We start from the raw sequence: 19467 nt of genomic DNA on the forward strand, positions 1-19467 counted from the left end.
GGTCATTTCTTAAGCTGGTAACATACTTCTTCTTGGGAGTGGCTCACAAATAGCCACAGAGGAGCAGGTCATTGGCAGAGAAAACACCGCAAGAGTTTAATCTGGATTGTTCTCCACTATAGCATCCAATAAAGTGCCCAGGTGTGGACATTCTCATGCAACTGAGGAGATGCAGTTAGTGACTCCCATTTTGAGACCTTCACCATCTGGGTGGAATCTAAGTGCTACTTTTCCAGATAAGAACATAGACCAACTATCTAACATTTCCTCTAAGAGCCAAAACCCAGGTATATCTGCATAAGATCCAGTTCCAACTACCACCATAAGCTTAATAACACATATCTCAAAAAATAATTATGAGCAATTGCCCTTCTGCGTGACCTTTAGAATCTCACAATTTCACCTGCTCAAAGGAGAAAACAAACTTAGAGATTGCTATATAAGTAACAGGTCTACATGTAGGACTTCTAAGCCCATACGTCTCGAAAGCCCTGAAGGCCCAGTAGTCAGCAACAAGACAGGAACATTTCCTCTTCCTTCAAACTGCTCTTGCAGAAAATTTCTGCTTAAATAGGATGACAAAAGATGAAAAGGTGTTTGTATTTACTTTAGCTCCTGCTGTTCTAAGCCTTCCAGTCTGTTTGTCAGACAAGACGCATCAATTGATCACAAAGCCCTGCTGCACAATTACTGTTGACCAAATACTCTTTACAGTTCTACTTTATTCCATAGAAACTAACTCCTTCCTCTATGACTACAATGTTTCAGTTAGCTACACAAACCAACTATACACATAATTCCACTTGATTTCTTAACTGAAATAATGAAGCACCACGGGAGAACAAGTACAACCATAGAACCCTTACAGACAAAACAGAGCTGTAGTCTGCAAACCAGTTGTGTACACCTTGCAGTATTAGTGACACAAATCATCACAGATATATGCTTTTATATTTGTACTTGAAAATCAAATGCAGAAGAAAAAGAAACCAAAACCCAAGGATGTACATTGGACTATTGGAGATAGGAACATAAAACTGAGATCCCAAAGGGAATTTCATAAGCCTAATGATAGAAGAAGCAGAATATATGGTACAATGAGAGTTCTCACAAAGGACTGCTTATCCAATTTAACTTCTCTATTGTACCTTGTAGAGGAACTGTCAATCAACCTTTCCCTAAAAATTGTAAGTAGGGTAAAAGAAGACAGAGCTTCCTTGCAATAGCAAAGAATGTGCAGGTACAAGCTGCTCGCTCTTTTCCAGGGAAATTGATCTTAAGATTGCTGTGAAAGAACGACAAAGCGGAATTTGGGAAGTGCCAAGCAACCAAGAGCACGTTGTAGCCCACTTTGCTTTGTAATCCTTCTGTCTAGATGAATAGGAATAACTAACATCAGAATAGGCTTTAAAAAGCAGGTTGGGAAATGCAAAGTTATCCTATATAACTAAAGTTATCCTATCTATCCAGAACTCAGAATGAGGCATATTATCCTCCAGATGAAAAGTGTTATGGTTTTTCCTGCCATGCTACCAATAAAAAAGTCCAATTTTATTAAGTTATTTGTGAAGTTATTTTTAGCACATTGGGGTGAGAAATATTTTTCATTGCTAGTGAAATATTGTTTCCATGGAAATCTTCTCACTCAATATCTCTTTTATTTGCCCTTACACAGAAGAACAATTCTATTAATGTGCAGTTATATAGTTACAATCAATTCAGAAATCTTACTGAATTCCTTAGTGGTTCTACAGACAGGGGAGAAGAAAAAAAAAAAAAAAGAGGAAGGAGAAGGAGAAGAAGGAGAAGGAGAAGGAGAAGGAGAAGGAGAAGGAGAAGGAGAAGGAGAAGGAGAAGAAGGAGAAAGGGGAAGGAGAAGGAGAGAATGAGAAGGAGGAAGGGAAGGAGGAAGGGCTGCTTTTAGACTGACTAAATTCCAACATCTTTCTTGACACAATCTCTACAAATGAAAAGAAAAAAAAAAGCACAGATATGGCTACAACTAAACAGTCTTCTCTGTCCTAATGGTCCTATTGCCATGCCTGATGAATGACCCGGTTGGAAATAAAAATGCAAGAAAGCATAGTAGCTTGAAGAAAACATTAAACCAAATGAGAAATAAGGTCACAAGACTTCAGGAAATGCAGAAATTAAAAATGAGACCTGAAAGATGAGAAAGACACAGAACTTTCCTGTCACAGATAAGGCATATCAAGCAGAACTTTACATAAAGCCATGGACTCTTTCCAACTTAATGTGGTTCTGTTTACTGAAACTATAAAATCCAGATCAACAAGTTCATATTGGGTTCATATGGGGTACTTGAAACTAGGGGTTTCAAGTACCTGCTGTGCACTGAAGTGCTGTAGAGCAAAGAGTGATAGCAGCAGCATGGTTCAACTGCCTCTGTAGATGGTTAGGATTTGTTTGTCATGCTCCTTTCCAAAGGCTGGGAGAAGAAAACTCCTTATCACAACAACACCTGTACAGTAAGCATCCTAAACATTCGTGTGCACCAGTCTAGAAGGAGGGCAGAGTCTGTGACTTGCTGGCTGGGTAAGATTTGTGCCTGTATGGCTGTGGTGAGTTGACCCCAGCTGGATGACAGGTGCCCACCAAGTTACTCTATCACTCCCTTTCCTCAGCAAGGCAGGGTGAGGATTAAAAAAAAAACAACAACAAACAAACAAACAAAAAACCCAAACAAACAAACAAACACCTCACAGGTCAGAAAAGTACAGTGAATCACAGAATATTCTGAGTTTAAAGGGTCCAAAAAGGATAATTGAGTCAAACTTAAGTAAGTGGTCTACATAGGGATCAAATCAACAACCTTAATATTATTAGCACCATGCCCTAAATAACTAATCTCAGGGTTGATAAAGAAAAAGTAAAGGCCATGAAGAGAAGGGAGAGAGAAGAAAATGTCTTCTCTGCTTTCCCGCCAGCAGATGTCCAGCCACTTCCTGGGTAGTGGGGCCTCATATGGGTAAGTGGCTCCTCCAAAGGACCAAACCCCATAACAAATGCCTCCATCCCTTTTCCTTAGCTTTCGTTTCTGAGCAGATGCCATAAAGTGTGGAATATCCCTTTGGTCAGCTTGGGTCAGCTGTCCTGGCTGTGTCCCCTCCCAAGACCTGGGCCACCCCCAGTGTGTTGGTGAGGGGACAGTGCTGCAGAGACAGCCTTGGTGCTGTGCCAGCACCGCTCAGCAGTAGCCAAACACCCGTGTGTTATCAACACCTTTCCAGCACCAACACACAACCACAGCACCAGGGGACTTGCCCTGGAGAAATGTAACTCATCCTACCTGACCCCATGCAGCTGTGAATCCTGAATCCTGTCCCCTTGTACCTACTGATCACCAGACTCTACAACTGACACACTGCAGACAAGGGTGAGAAATGTGGCTGGGAACGCTTTCAATGTCCCAAAACATTGGAATGTTGCATGGAAGAAAACAAATGTATCAGGCCAAAGATACATAAGTACAGATTAATGTTGTTACATTTCAGTAGTTGCAAGTTCTTTACATTTCCTGTGTTAAAGTGTTTCAATACTTCGGATGTGCTTTCCGAGTTTCTTTTTTCTCCTGAGTCCATCCACCACGCAACATACTTAATTTAAAAAGTCTAAAAGGGTCTCCAACAACACCTATTAGAACTTCGTCTATTCAGAAAAATTACCAAGCAAGTATGGATTTTGTTTTCCGTATTAACAAGGAATTGCAACAAGAAGTTAAATGAACCAAAGACAATATATCACAAGACAAGTAACTTGTGAAGTACTGTTTAAATCAAAAGTAGTATTTCACAGGTAAATAGTAATTATCCTAAACTGCATGGAATAAAAGAACCAAAATCTCATCAGTGGCACTTCTTTTTTTTTCCCCCTTTATTTTAAATATATGATGAAAAATGACAGAGCCATTGTTTGTATAGAAATTGTGGTATGTGCTGATTAGCTAAGCATGTAATATAAAGGTTTTGAACTCCTAGCAAGCTAGCAGAAATTTAAGTGTCTGAGAAATAAATTTCAGAGTTTTGACTATGAGTTTTCATTTCAGTTTCTTCTTTCTTTTCTTTCCCCCATGATAAGTGAACATATGGAGATTAATTTAAGTGTGGGAGTGACATTGTAGATGCCTAATTAATCGCCCTAGAAAATAAAAAATGTTTCTGCCTTACCCTTAGAGGCAATTTGCCTAAAGTAGTGCCTTACATTATCAAAATTTGGATGTAATATGCAGTATTTGATGTAAAAACTGTGCAAAAGGCAGAACTAAGTTAAGAACTCATCCTAGCCATTAACAAACATTTCACGTTGGAGTAAGTAAACTGTGTTGATGCATATGTTCTAGCTGCTGCTTGTTGACTGCTGAAGAACTACAAATATGAACAGGTACAAGTAAAATAGCAATGCATTTATAAATAACCCAAGGTTATGGTCAGATAAATATATAGGCGAGTTTTCCTTCTCAGCTTTAGCAGAGGATGTTTTCAGGAGAGGTAAGGGTGAAACAGAATGTGGTTTGCTACCCTCATATAGCTGTGGTAGACACAGGATTTACATTTTCAAGATTTAGGTCCTTATGCTTTGTCTGTTCTTGCCTTATTCTTTCCCTGGTATTTGTTTCCTCATAGCACAAGCAATCTGGCAGATAATTTTTAGTAAAGATTTCCCTGGAAGTTCTTCAGTGTGATGTTACCTACACTGTGGGGTTTGTTTTTTCCTGAAGATGAGCTGATGGATGTTGTCATCACACTGCCCAAGTCCCCTCTCCTAAGGGGAATTCTCTAAAGATTTTCAAGCTGCTAGGGTAGAAAAAGGCTTTTCATGGATACAGCAACTCTGACAATATACAGAGACAGTGTCTCTGAGAAACCTCAGAATTATGCAGTGGTATCTGTCAGATAGGCTGTAATGCTGATGTGACACAGCACCCCAAACCGTTACACAAGTTTTTTACAGATTTGATGAGTAGACATTACACTAGAGGACACTTGAATGATTATGTAAGTTAGTAGAGAGAGGTTACAAAAGTGAGCTGTAAAAGAACACATAACTTATTTTATAAGAAAGGTAAAATTAGAGGAAGACAACTATCCACCATCAAAAACAGAAACTTGAATTATTGTCCTATAAAGCATCTCATCATTATCCTACAGAGGCAAAGCCCTCATATGTTTGTTTCGGCTATGAGAGACAACCTACATTTGATTCAAGTCTTCAGAGACATTATTTTTTCTTACGTGTTTTCCATTTCCAAAGGGCAGTGCCCAACAAATCAAATGTTCTGAACCTTGCAAACTTGTCATCAAACATCCAAAGTTCAGGAGAATACTTAAGTGGGTGTTAAATAAAAGGATGAGAGAGTGTGATGAAAAAGAGAATAGCTTCACCAAGAAACTGGCAGCAATTCAGTGGACTAATGAAAAAAAACCCATATCACAGAAACCTTTTGTGAGTAAAGCAAATTGTTTAATTGCAAAGTTATACTATCATTAAATGGGGAGTAGCAATTATATCAAACTATATTAATAAAAATACAACACTGTTATTAACTTGTAAAATTAAATTGAATATGAAACTTAAAGTGTAACAAAAATAACAAATATCTCTTTGCAGATTAGATTTTATCTTTAAAAGTAAGGATTGTAAACTTTATTAAGGACATTTGAATTTTATAAATTAGAGAAAGAACTAATATTAATAGTTGATGCATATTTTCTTTCATTGCATCTTGTCTTTGTCAAGGCAATGTTAAACTCATTTTTAGGATAAATATTAACTATGAAGAACAGCAAATATCAGAGGAGACAATAATAAAATGTGAATATTCTTCCCCCAGCATTTATTTGGACTGTAAGCTTGACTCTGCCATGTTCATTCTGGTGAATATTGCTTTATTTATTTACCACCTAAACTGGTACTATCTGGCATTTGGAGAATTAACTTTTTTAAAAGCTCTTGCAGTTACAATCCATTAGAAGGCTCTTGCCTTTTTAACCACACTAAAAAGTAAACATATTAACATATTTTCTTATCAATGTATACAAACATTATTTTAACTCATCTGCATTCTCATGAAACTTTGATATGTCTTCCACAATTTTCATAAATATCACCTTTTACTCCCTCATGCATTTGATTTTGACAACATAAGCTCCTCCTTCATCCGGGACACCTGAGAATATTTTTATTTTTTTTTCCTTGTAGTCAGATTTATGTATAATGGATATCATAGTATAAGAACACTGTAGAATAATAAAATAAAAGTATCAAATACTAAAAATTATTTCTCCAAAGAAATTTCATATACAGCAAATACTGCAACTATTCTTTAATTATTGTATTAATTAAACAGATCCTCCAGTCATCAGTTACATGTACACAATTTAGATACAACAATAGAAAAGCAAGTCAAAAGTAGAGAACAGATAGTCACTATCAGGAAAGAGGAAGCGTTAGATAACCAGCATACAGAAACCTCATGATTCATGTTTAAAAACAAATAATTATCATCGTTGTCATCATCATCTGCATCATCATAATCATATTAATACCCCACAACCTGTGTCACTAAAGCCAAGTGGAAACATACCATACCATACAGATTATGGTATACAAATTAAATATTTGTCTTAAACACTAATAAATTATTTTTAATATATAAATTAGATATATTTGGATGTATCACACCTCTTATTCCACTGATGGTTCAAAATACAAACTAAAGTAATTGGAACACACATGAATGCATTTTATATGATTAATTATTTGTAGTTTTTGCTCAGCTAGCTTTCAATTCCTGTAGACTGATAAAGTTCCTCTAAAGACAGCCCTGAAAAATAAGAGATGGCTGGATTGCACCAGTCCATTAATGAATATCTAAGATACAATGACTCAGGAGCTGCTTGAGATCCATTATCCTTCTAATGTTTCCCTACTCTTTAAAATTAATAAATGTCTTTTTAAATCTCTATACTCCCATAAGTCAACATATACAGAGTGCTAGCTGAGTAAGGGAGTGTGGAACCAGGACTTTGTTATTTAATTTTCTTCCTTCTCCCTCCTTCCTACCACTTTGTGAAAGAGCAGCAAAGTTTTTTATCCTTTCCATCCAAGGGGCCATAGGTAAAAAGTGGGGAAGCTGAACAACAAAATAAGTTGGACCTGCCTGGTGGTTTCTATTTTTAAAAATACTTGCTGGTCCTTGTAATCCTGATGAAAATGACACACACTATATGGCTTCAGATCACATGCCTCTTTGATGTATTTCAGGCCTGCAACAAAGTTGAAATATATTAAGAGAAAAACCTCAACAAACATTCCTTTTTCTCGTAAGGATGGCATATAAGTGCACTTCTTTAAAGTTTCAAAGGACAGGCTGCAGTTCTGAAAATTTCTTTTAAATGTTGCACATGGAAGACAATGTCTGTAGTGAGAGAGATACAGAAACTCCCTGCAAGTAATATGATTTCACAGCGCAAGTAATATAATTTCGTGAGTTCCTTTAGGCAGTTTATGTCCTAAACCTGCAAAGGCGTGTACAAGTTCAAGTTAATCTATATACCTGTTCTGCTTGGAGCTTGCAACAGAATGACTGAAAAAAAGCCCCATCTAATACAAGTATGAGATATATATTATATTCATTGTTTTTTCTCACATAATTGTATGTACGTTTGTCAACCATAAACCCAAAAATATTATATGAATATATCCTAATGTGCAGAACACATTGCAGGGGAAAACAGACATGTTGTAGTAAACTATTAAAAACCACTCTACTCCTCAACCTCAAAACAAAAATTTTTGAGGGGAGGCAAAAAATTATGTAATTTTTACCTATCTCAGTTAACAATGAGAAACTCCACAGTCTAAAAACACTGCAGTATGGGGTAAGAGTATTGTTATAGCTACATCTCTGAATTTCCTGGCATTATGGGTTTAAGGGAGGTTCTTTATCTTAGCTTTACTTTCCTGCCAATTTAATGTTTCATGGAGTTTTTTTATCTAATTTAGGAAAGAGGAATAGATCAGAGGAAAAGGGAAAAAAGCCAAACAAACCTTATCTGTACAACACTATCTTTTTTCTTGCTACAGAGGTCTTAATTAATTCCTGCTGATTTCATTTCTTGTGGTTAACTCCCATGGTTTACCATAAGAGTTCTGGTTCCTTTTTTAAATCAAATAAATAAGCAAACAAACACAACAACTTTTTGTATGGTTGCCATCTAGAACCATCAGATCTCCTAACTTTTTTTCTAAAATGGATATTTTTGCTTGTCTTCACAGCCAAATTAAAATGTATAGGGATATGCTTGGGGAAAGAAACAGTAACAATGAAAGGAACAATTTTGGCTTGGGTAGCAAGGGGGATTTTATAATACTGACAGAATTTATGGTCATTTTACTGTTGCCTTACAATTTTTAAATTTTTATTTGTTTTGCTAATTATAATACTGTCCTAGAGTTTTAGCTGGACATCTTTTTAGATTAGGGTTTCCTTCTAAAGCAAGATCTCTATATGTATATGCATATTTTTATACTTATTTGTACATACCAACACTACCTTTGAGGGGGATTCTTGACCCTTTTCCAAGTGCTTACATTTCCCTGTACTTTGACAGAGCATCACGAACTTCAACCGAACCACATAAAGGTGGGAGGCAGATAAACATATAGTGATTACAAAGATCAAAACTTTTGGCATTTTCAAAACAGGTTGTGATAGTTCTGGCACTTCAACCCTGCAACTCAAACCTTATTCTTAAGAAACTCCATGAACCACGTCTGTTAGCGGAACCACAGTCATTTTCTTCCCAGAGCCAGCTGGCCGTGCAGCACTTTTAAAGGCCATTACATATTCTGTCAAGGACATCTCACACAATTACTCCCAACTAATTTCACAGAGCAGCTGTGGGCCCTTTCTACTGTCCTGGTGGACCATTCTAGTGTACGGCTTCATAAAAAGGCACTGCCAGGGCTTGGGCACTTCAACATGAAAGGCACTGAGAAAGTGGCTGAACAGTGAAATGGCCTGGTTGTTTTTAACATCAAGCTGAGTGAAACACAATAAATAAGCAAAATTAAGTTTTACTGTAGATCTAATATTGAATAGATCTAAAAGCCTTTTACGTGTATTTATTTTGAAATACCTTATAGTAATCCAAGGTATTTTTACTAAAATAGACATCAGCTTTAGCAATTACTAGCATGTGCAGCTCTCACTGAATCCAGTCAGAACTGAAGATAACAAAATTGACAATGTTTGGACTGCTGTCACATACAAAACATTTTTCTATCTTTTAATCCACTTCTCTTGTAAAACAAACTGCTTTTACTGCTGCCTAACATGCTGTAGCCTGAAGATAACCTACAGCAGTGCTATTACTAGATGTAGCCATAACAAGCTCCACTAGCTCAAGACAAGGCTGCTGTTATCCTATTGAAAAAAGAGAACTTAGAGGAAAATCCCACTGATCTTTTATACTAGTACATAATAGAAATGTAGTTTGTGTTACAAGAACTTATTCAAATTTTCTCATTTTTATGAATTGACAAGAAACATTTTGAATGATTTTTAGAAGTTTGTTTCCACTTACCTTAATATATATGATTCTATTACCTGACAATAGCAACAACACTCAAGGCAAGACTTTCTTCTTCTGACTGCCCATAGTCTTAATTTAAACACTGTAAGCATACTTGGTTTTATATATACACAAATACAAACTTTTTAAAAAATACTTTTGCTGTAATTTATACTACTGTGGAGAGTGATTTGTTTTGAAGCTTTGATACTAGATATTTCATATCCACACCTTTTCATAGAGAGCCAAATTTTGACCTTGATAATCTTCAGATTTGTATTTGTAATCTGAAAAAGATTCTTCCTGAATAAGTCTTGCTAGGCTGAGCCCAGAGGTTTTAACTATTAAAAAATGCATATGAAGTAGGTCATTAGTAATATTCTTCAAAAGCAATTTTAGGTAGGTGGGCTAATTTCCTCAGTATCTTGAAACCAGACAAGATGATTTAGAGCTGTATGTGATCAACAAAGTAAGCAAATAATTTATTTGGCTATATTCTGGTAATCACTTATCATTTGAATGATTAATTATTGACTAAGGTAGCAGAAATAAAGTAGTGCATCTTTTCTGTTACTCCTTCTTGAGAGAAATGCAGAATGGGAACTGTTAACTCTAATGACTCTTAAATTCTTCAAACTCATCTAGAACAATTGCCAAGGGGCAGAAGTGCTAATGTTTGCTGAAGGAACCTAAAACTTAACTGAATTATCTATTTTCTTATCCAAAGGACTTTGAACTAGTATTGCTAAGAGGCAATTTATTTTTTTTCCTTAAGAAAATTACCCAGCACTGATGAGATCAAGCAGGGGCTACATTTATTCTTCATAAGACAAATTTTGGTGAGTCAAGAGTGTGACTCAGACTGGTCAGTGATGTTGATCAGAGAGAGATAGCTTGGTTACTCCTTTTGCTTCTTATCTTGGGTGGAGGAAGAAAAATAAATAAGTCACTTGTCACTTGGTCACAGAGGAGAGGAACACTACATTACAATTTACAAACAAGATATTCAGTCAGCATGAACTGGAATAGATAACAAAAAGGAGTGAAATCAATGAAGCCTCACAAACCAACATCAGCTGAAAGAAGGCTCTCAAAAGATAAGGCCACAACTTCATCAGATGAGTGAGAAGCCCTAAAAAGCATAGTATCTAAAAGCACCCACAGCGTCATCAACCTAGTGGACAAACATTTTTATTTCAATCCACAACTGTACATACCACTGACCCCCAAAGGGACTTGTGTAGTTTGGTAAGTATAATGGACACTCCTAACATTTTGAGTCTTCTGGTGATAGGTGAGCTGCAGGAGCAATGTGTGTCCATACCAAGGACAGGCACTGTTGACTGATGTCTAAAAGCCGTTCCTGGGAAACAAAAACAGTAGCTTATTTTTAACAAACCCTTCTGGTCGACTGGACGAAACTGCTTCCAGGATAGCCTTGCTTGAAATTTTGCCCATCCTTTAGGACTTTAAGAATGAATTTGCCATAGGGGAGAAAGTATCGACTCCAAACTGGGAAAGTACATATTCACTGTGTGAAAGTACAAATGCACTGGATGCATTTTTAGTACTTATTCACTGAGTGATAGCATACATCCGTTCACCAGTCGTTTCTCACTTTCTAAGAGGCAGCCGTGGTCATACTATGTGATCATCATCCATGCTTAGTTCTAACGATTGATGTTTTATCATGAAACACTTCACCAATGTTTTGGGTTTATTTTTTTTTTTTTTTGTTTTTTTTTTTTTCCTGCTCTTTCTAGATGTGTAAATTACTGCTATTCCACCCTGCTCTGTTTTTCCCTTCTCTCTCATGCCTGCTCGATTTCCTTTAACTGCTGGCATTCTCCATCAGTTCCAGGATTTACACTTGGTTTTTTGTTAGTTAGTTAGTTAGTTTGTTTTAATTTGCATATAGACGTCGCCCCTGTGTTCGGGAAATACCTTTCCACTCTTGCATCTGCTTTGGGACTGTAATGTTGCTGAGCTGCAGAGGTGCTTGAAAAGAACACATAAAGAAGAAACAGTTAATATTTTAAGTCCAGTGTATCTTTTTCTGCAATATTTCATATACATGAAAACTGATTTGTGCAATAACTGTTACTCCTCACATTTCTTTGTTTATTCTTTTAATCTTTCACCCTCTGATCCTGCAGTATCACAGTAAAACATAGAACTGAGTGCAAAAGAAAAAAACTGAAAACCAAATTATCCAAAATTTTTGAGAGGGAAATTGAATAGAGAATATAAGATAAACTATTTGAAATTATCATATGCATTCTCGAGGGGAAGCACATTATGCACAAATCCTGAGTTCCCAACAGTTAAGAGAAAGAATTTTGAGCTGATAAAAATGCAAATGTTTACAGATAGGCTTCTTCCTAAGGGTGGGGTGGAGGATTTCAGGATGAAATGGTGATACTGTTCTGTTACACAAGGTCATTGCTAGGCTGCATGGGTGAATGATAGAGCAATTTGGTCATTGTGCCATCTAGCAGATGAGTGAGTGGTCTATTGTTTGCCTATCTAGGTGGCTATTTAGTGTTTTAGGCAACAGATTGATCTTTTAGAGTGCAGGATCCTGGAACAATCACGAGTTGCAGCCTGCGGGGCCTGTCAGGAACAGCTCAGGGCATTAGCCAGGAGCATGGAAAACAGGAATCTTCTCCATGGTGGACTGAAGAGATTGGTCAAACAGTAGTACTGAACAGAAAAAGACAACTGGGACATGTGTACCTGGTACAGAAAAATTTGGTTCTGCAACACCCGTGGAAGATTTAGACACTCATATCTCATTGCTCATATACAAATATTCCCCTAACTTCTCATCTTTGTGCTCTCCACTTCCATCCAATTTAATAAACTGACTGAGTTTGAACAGGATCAGCATTAGCAGAACAGTCAATAAAACAGTTTTAAGAAAGTTAAGATCTATACACGAACTATGAAAAGCCTGTTTTCTCTCCTCTCAGATCAAGCCCATCACAAGATTTTGCCAAAAGTCCCCTTGTTGATACAGGATGGTGAGGTGGGCACTCAGATCTTGGTCACTTTAATAATTTTTGACCAAATACTATAATGATCCAAATACTCTAATTCTTACTCTTATGTTAAAAGTAGTAAGTAGATTAGATACAGGCAATCCACTTAAATTTGCTGTGACACATTTTCTGTGTGTATTAAAATGTGTGATACTTGCGTCATTAGCATGCCGTAATGTCCAGCTCTTCATGAGCTGAAGTGCTGGCACTGACTTGTCAAATCTGGCCTTTCCAAATGGTCTGTAAGCTACTCTGAATTTTCCTGAAACGGCACTGTTTCCTCAAAAGTTAAATGAAAGATATCCAAAAACATTCCTTTCTGCATCTTGGTATTGCTTGCTTTATACCATTGGTGGTCAACATTACAGGGAATGTCTTCTGTTAGTCAGTTATATGTCCTAATCTTTAGAAACAGCATGAGCACCTCTTTCTCACAAAAGAAAAAAAAATTTAAAAATCATGAAGCATGTTAGATACTGAGGATTAATTTGGAAAATTTTTAATCCTCGGGGAGAAGATTTTGTGGCAATATAAGAAATTTCTCCATATTTTCAGTCAATGTGTTGCATGTTTTTATGCTATGCCTGTATATCAGTGCAAGAGGAACATTAAGTGACTATTGTGTGCCTTGAGAAATGTATCCACTTAGAGAATTCTACCATAAAATATAATGATGATATGTACCCCTCCCACCTTTGCTTCTTTCCTGTGAAGAAAACAGGACATTATTCCCATTTCACAGAAAAAGAACTGAAGCACAACCTACCTACCTTCCCTCAAGACAAACAGAAGCAGGTACAGACATGCACCCAAACTGCAGTGCTTTAAACACATCATCTCCTTCTTAGCTGTACCAAAGCTAATTTTATCTGCCCGAGAGCTAGGAGATATGACAGAACTGTGCAGAACACATCTGCCAGTCTTATAAAGCTGTATTGAGAAATGTAATTTCCAAGTGCCTGGGGAAGGAAGCCTCACTGAGCTACAGCCATAAGTGCAGAGGAGGATGCTGAACTACAAACAGAATGCAGGAGAATTTGTTTTATGTATGTTCGGATAGTTTTATATTCTCCTTCTGGGAAGAAATGCAAGAAACATCCTCAGCAGAACGGTCTGTAGGATCGCTTACCTCATAATTTTGATTTTTCAATTGACCTCTAGATATGGAGAGGTAAGGTAGTATTTTTAGCAACATTCAAAATGGGCAGGAGCCATTTACTGTTCACATCTCTTTTGATTGCTTCACTTGAACAAGGAGAAAAATGTAACAGACATTCAGGTAAAAAAGAAAGAGACAATGAACCTCAGGCAAGCCATAATAATAGCGTAGTTAGGATGATTTATTTATTTGCCAGTCCTTGTGGGCTGCTTTGTGCTGACTTCATCCTGTTGCTTTAACCCTCTAGGCTCTGCATCATCTCGGGTCTGCGACTATAGAGCTGCATAAGCTTCTCCATTCATTTCCTTTGCAGCACTAGGATTTGAATGATAACGAAGGTGAAGCAGGGTATTTATGGCAGGCTGAAAGAACCTGACAGCCTAGGATGCAGCTGGCCAGTCACTCGAGCGAGGTGTCCAACAGAGGAGTGTGGAGGAAGTCAAAACACAGCTCAATACCCCACACAAATCGGTTATAAAATGTCATAGTTTATGGATGGGTATTTTTCATAGGGGGGAGGGGGCAGTGGGAGATCTACTGCATTGGAAGAGAACTGAAGTCAGGATTTTCATTTCCAGTTTAATTCCCAGTCCTGTTATTCACTTCCAACGTCTCCCTGAACAACTCACTCGGGCTCAAACGTTGATAACCCCATTTGTTTTTCTTTCTCCAATCGAAGAGCCTTCGGCTGGAGACTGGGAAGCGCTGAACACCTGCGTCCCCCACACCTTCCCCGTTTTCCTGAGGGAGCTGCCAGGGTTCCCCGAGAGGCGGACACGCCTGACGGGAGGCTGGACCCCACCGTCGGCAGCGGGCGACACGCTGGTTCCTGCCGCTCCGGACCCGCCAGCGGCCCCACGCAACAGGGACCTCCTGCCGCAGCACACCCCGGCAGACACAACGGAGCCTCACCCGGGCTCCGCCGTGCTCCCCGCGCCCGCTGCTCAGCAGCCGCCAACGCGGCTCCCACCGGCTGCTCCCGGGAGGGGGAGGCCGTGCGGCGACACCGCCCCGGCCCCGGCGGGCACGGCTCTGCACGGCGCCCCCGCGCCCCCTGGGGCGGGGGAGGACCGCGCCCCGGGAGCCCGGCGGTCCCTCAGAGCGCCTCCCCCGACGGCACCGGCACCACGCACGGCCCCCGCCCACCGGGGCCAATCGACGCGCCCCGGTCCGGACGATGGCCGCCCCTCCCTCGTGGGGCCGCGGCCTCTCCCGCCGCCGGGGGATCCCCGCCCCTTCGAGGCGGCCCGCGGCCCCGCTGGCGGCGGCGTCCGACCCACGGGCGAAGGGACGCGACGCGACACCCCGCCTCGCCCCGCCCGCGCCCCGCCCCGCCGGAGCCGCTCGTGGCAAAGTCACCGACCCCCGAAGCCCGCCGGGCTCCATCAAACGCCGCGGCCCCGCCCGCCGACGTCATGGAAACAAGCGCGTCAGCCTCCCGCCCGCCAGTGGCGGCAGCGGCGGCGGGCGGGCAGGGGCGCGGGGCTCCGCCTCCGCGGGCGCCGTGCCTACCGGGGCCCCGCCTCCACCTCCCCCATTGAGGACTCCGCACGTCGAGACCCCCCTTCCTCGGCCGAGCCAGGGGCCCCGTCACGTGGCCCGCACTCCGCAGGCGGCGAGAGAGGCGGCGGGGACCGGCGGCCGCGGCGCCGGGAGAGGAGGGGGCGGCGGGCGCGGGCAAGTGAGTGACCGCGGCGGGCGGGCGGAGGCGGGAGGCGGGCGGATCGCTGCGCTCCGCCCCGCCCCGCCCCGCCCTGCCCGGTGGCGCCCGGCTCCTGTAGCGGCTCCTCTGCGGCGCAGGGGCTCGGCGGCGCGCTCGGCGCTGCCCGGTGCGTGCGGGGGGAAGGAGGCGGGCGGGCCCCGGGAAGCGGCGGCGGCGACGGTGGGAGCGCCCGCGAGGAGGGCGAATCGCTGATTCCTGCCGGTGAGGCGACGGGGGCGGGGCGGGCCGTCCGCGCCCCCCTCCCTCCCTCCCTCCTTCCTTCTCCTCCCCCGGCTCTCCCCGCGCCGGTGCCCCCTCCCTCCTTCCCTCCCCAATTCGGTCGCCGCTTCACCCCCCCCGCCCCCTCTCCCGCCCTCCTCGCGCGGCCGCAGGGCGGGGGCGGCGCGGCGGGGCCGGCCGGTCGTGGGCAGGGCGGGGAGCGCGGGGACCTTGTGCGCTCGGCGAGCGAACGAGCGGGCGGCGTCAGGTTCACGGGCGCCTCGTCCTGGCCCCCGGCTGGCGGCTGTGTCGGCCCCACGGCGCAGAGGTAAGCGCGGCGGCGGCGGCGGCTGGGGGCGGCTCTCCTCCCGGCCGGCCGGCCGGGGCGGGCGACAGCGTGGCGGCAGGTGCAGCGTTGCTCCCGCCGCGGGGCTGCGAGCCGTGGCCGGGCTCGCTCGGGGGGGCGGCGCGGCCGGAGGGGCTGGGTGCCGCGCTCCCGGGCTTTCGCCGGCTCTCCCCGCAGGTAACCGGAGCGTGCACCTGGCCGCCACCGTGCAGCCGGGGCACGGCGTGACCTTGAGGGCAGCAGATGCGGGGCTGAGCCGCCGCGGGAGCGCACCGTCACACCGTCGGGGACCCCGCGGCCGGACACGGCCGGCACGCCACGGCCCTGCAAGCTCCCGGCGGGCGGGCGCGCACACGCCGTGGATTAAGGTGGTGCTCAGCCCCCGCCGCCCGCCGGGTTAAGTAGCCGGGATTAGCCCGCTGCGGCAGCACGACACCGACATCCCGGGCACTTCGCCGCCCCGCGGGGGCTGGGAGCCCGGCACCCGCGCAGCCTCCCCCGCCGCCTCCCTACCTCCCTCGCCCGCCCGCCGCGCCCCCAGGGCGGTGTTTTTGGCCGCGGCTGAGTCGTACGCAGCTTTCCGTCGGAGTGGACGGGCTGGTTTGATTTATCGATGCCTGGCAGGGCTGCTCATCGACCGGCGCGGACGAGGAAGGGATGCGGCACCGCTTCGGGTGCCGGCAGAGGGAAGCCCTCGCGGGCGTTTCACCGCGGGTGAGCCCGTCCCCGCGGGGCCGCTCCGCGGTGGGAAGCGCCTCTAACAGCGGTGTCATCCTCGTCCCGGCGGTGCGTGTAACCTTTGGCTGTCGCACCACGTGAGTTTGGGAGCGGGTTGGAGCCTCCGCCGGGGATGGCTGGCCGCTGCCGAGCGCGGGAGGCAGCGCTCGCAGTGGGGAGGAGTGGGGTGAGTGTCCGCTCCGCCGTCTGCCCTGGCTTCCTGCCGAGCCCCTCGGTCAGTCCGTAAAGGCTGAAATCGGAAGGACATACGATTTCGAGAGGAAGATCTCATGAGAAGCGGTCTGTGGTCCCCGGGAGCGTTTCCTTCAGAGCGCCCGTGCGAGTGGTGCTCACCAGGGGCAGGAAGGGGCTCAGCGTGAGCTGGGGGAAGCGTTTAGGAAGGGAGGGCTGCGGTTGAGTCTGTCCCAGGGTTCGCAGCCTGAGGGGCAGTGTATTAGTTCAGCTGTAATAGGCGTTTATTTAGTGCAGTGCATGATCCATATTCTACAAAAATCTTTTTTACGGTTGACTCTTTAAACTGTAGAGGCTGGTGACGAGACACACGAACAGTAACAAAATTTCGGGGGCTTTTTTTCTTGTCATTTTATGATTTACCATTACGGAAATCCTTAAATACCTGTTATATATGGCATTCGTAATTTTGTTACTTCAGTTGGTGAAGGTCTCAAGGTCTGCTCAGAAGGAGCTGGTGAGAGTACCTTATGCTGTGTGTGAAACCATCATTCAGATAATGTTTGCAGGTATCTCCTCACAGTGCTGAGAGGTGACTATTCAAATCATGTCCCTTCTTAGAAGTCAATTTCCAAGCCCACTGTACTTGTGAAATATCTTCCATCATTAGTGGCTGGCAATCTTGACTTCTTGGGGAATGAAGTGAGTGTGCCCTTGGAAAACCACCGCCTGTAGAAAAGCTGTTGCATCTTTAAAATATGCCTTGGTCCTAATTAATTTGGTGTAAAATAATGTGTTTTAGTGCTTGGAAAGGTGTTAGTTAGACACCTTGCCAATTCCTTGGTTCATGATACTGTGTGTTCAGAAGGTGGAAGCTGTAGCTATAGCCAGGGCCATTTCTTTTCAGCTGTTTGTTGGCATTTTCAAGCATTTCTTCCAAGCATCACAAATTGTGAATTCCAATAGAAGTAAACTTGTGTATCTTTAAACTATTGGCTCTTCTGGCAGGAATAGCTTCCAATGTACTAGGACTTTAATACTTATGGCATAATGAATGGAAACTCTTGGTGTCAGTGGAAAAAGTGGTCACTGAATTCAGTGAGGAAAAAAACTCACGCACTTCAATGTGAAATTTTCGGTCTGGAAGAGCATCATTGTGTGGTTCGGTTTACTGCTTCTCCTACTGATGATTATGGTAACTAGGCTGAGTTAGCTGAAGGAAACGTGAATCCTGTGTTGTGTAGGGATACTTGAAGGTTTTCCCAATCAATGTTCCTATGTCAGTGCTAAATTGCAACATTATTACTTTTATGCACTCAAAGAAAAACACATGGAAAGCCATGTGGATCCTTGAAATGATACAAGTCAAAACTAATTTTAAAGGGAATTTTGGATGTACTGTTTGTCAGCACACATACTGCTACTTTTGCATGTTAAGCAAATGTTTTTGGGAATTTAAAGCAGAAATCAAGACTTCTGTCACAATAGCATTGAATAAACTGTGTATCGGTTTCTGACACAAAGTTGCCTTATATACAGATAACGGTGCAAGGAAAGGATCCCCATTAGTTTAATACATTTGCACTTAATAATCTGGGGGTAATCCTGCAAATTAAAATCCACTGTGCTCTAAAGGGAGAGTCTTGTTTAGAAAGTCATTCTTTTGTGGACCACGATATAGAGAGCTTCTGTCAGCTGTTAAAACTGGGAATCTCTAAACTGTGTTGTAGAAGGCTTCAAAGAAAATCGAGAGGCTTGAAAGTGTCCTGTAGCAAAGGCACAAAGGTCTAGGAATTACTACTATTGTCTTTATTTTTAACTGTTTGAGTTGATTTGGAAAGAATAATGTGATAAATGGGAGGTTATCATGAGATGATACAAAGAAGGAGGAAACATAGGCTGGATCTGCTAATGCCACCTCAAAAACAGATGCTTTGGAAGAATTAACTTCACCAGCATTTAAGATTTTAGAGCTGGGAATTTACTGTTAAGTGACAAGTTCAAAATGAACCTGGCAAAACAATCAATAACATGCCATAGCAAGCAACTCTCCCTTGACATGAGGGTGGACAAGATAACCTAAAGTATCTTCTAACTCGAATTTCTTCCATTAAGGTAGACTAAATATTAATGGCATTCTTTACCACTGAAATGTGACCTCAGTAATGCCTTTCAGTGTTTGAACTCTTTATTTATTTTTATATATGTTCTCTTCCGTTTTTAGAGAGAAAATAATACTAGTGCAAAAATTAATTTGCATCTGATTTAAAGGTGAAGTCAGGTTTCAGTTAGCAAAATTTAATGCAGAATAATGAGCAGCTATGATTAGTCCTGGACATTTAAAAGTAAATATCTTTTAAGAAATAAGGAAGACTGCTTGAATTTTTAAGAGATCTCTGTTACAGAAATGCATGCTTACTTTATTACAAAAGGATCAATAAAATTGCAGTAATAGTATTAAATTTGTATTCTGTAGTATTCTCTACTTGTCTTAA

The 19467-nt window shown here is 42.7% G+C and overlaps 1 protein-coding gene across 6 annotated transcripts in view; it reads left to right on the forward strand.

The window, feature by feature from the left end:
* The first annotated feature begins 15522 nt into the window (after window positions 1-15522).
* Window positions 15523-19467, forward strand: part of LOC131591615 (plasma membrane calcium-transporting ATPase 1) — a 60552-nt gene continuing 56607 nt past the window's right edge. The window contains exon 1 of one of the 6 annotated variants that reach the window (XM_058862482.1): window positions 15523-15720. The gene's annotated coding sequence lies outside the window, so the exon portion shown is untranslated. Of the gene's footprint in view, window positions 15721-15895; window positions 16046-19467 lie in introns of those variants that run through there. The other 5 variants (XM_058862483.1, XM_058862478.1, XM_058862480.1 and 2 more) reach the window with 5 other exon arrangements.

The sequence above is a fragment of the Poecile atricapillus genome, chromosome W, assembly GCF_030490865.1.
Source record: "Poecile atricapillus isolate bPoeAtr1 chromosome W, bPoeAtr1.hap1, whole genome shotgun sequence".
Classification (NCBI taxonomy): domain Eukaryota; kingdom Metazoa; phylum Chordata; class Aves; order Passeriformes; family Paridae; genus Poecile; species Poecile atricapillus.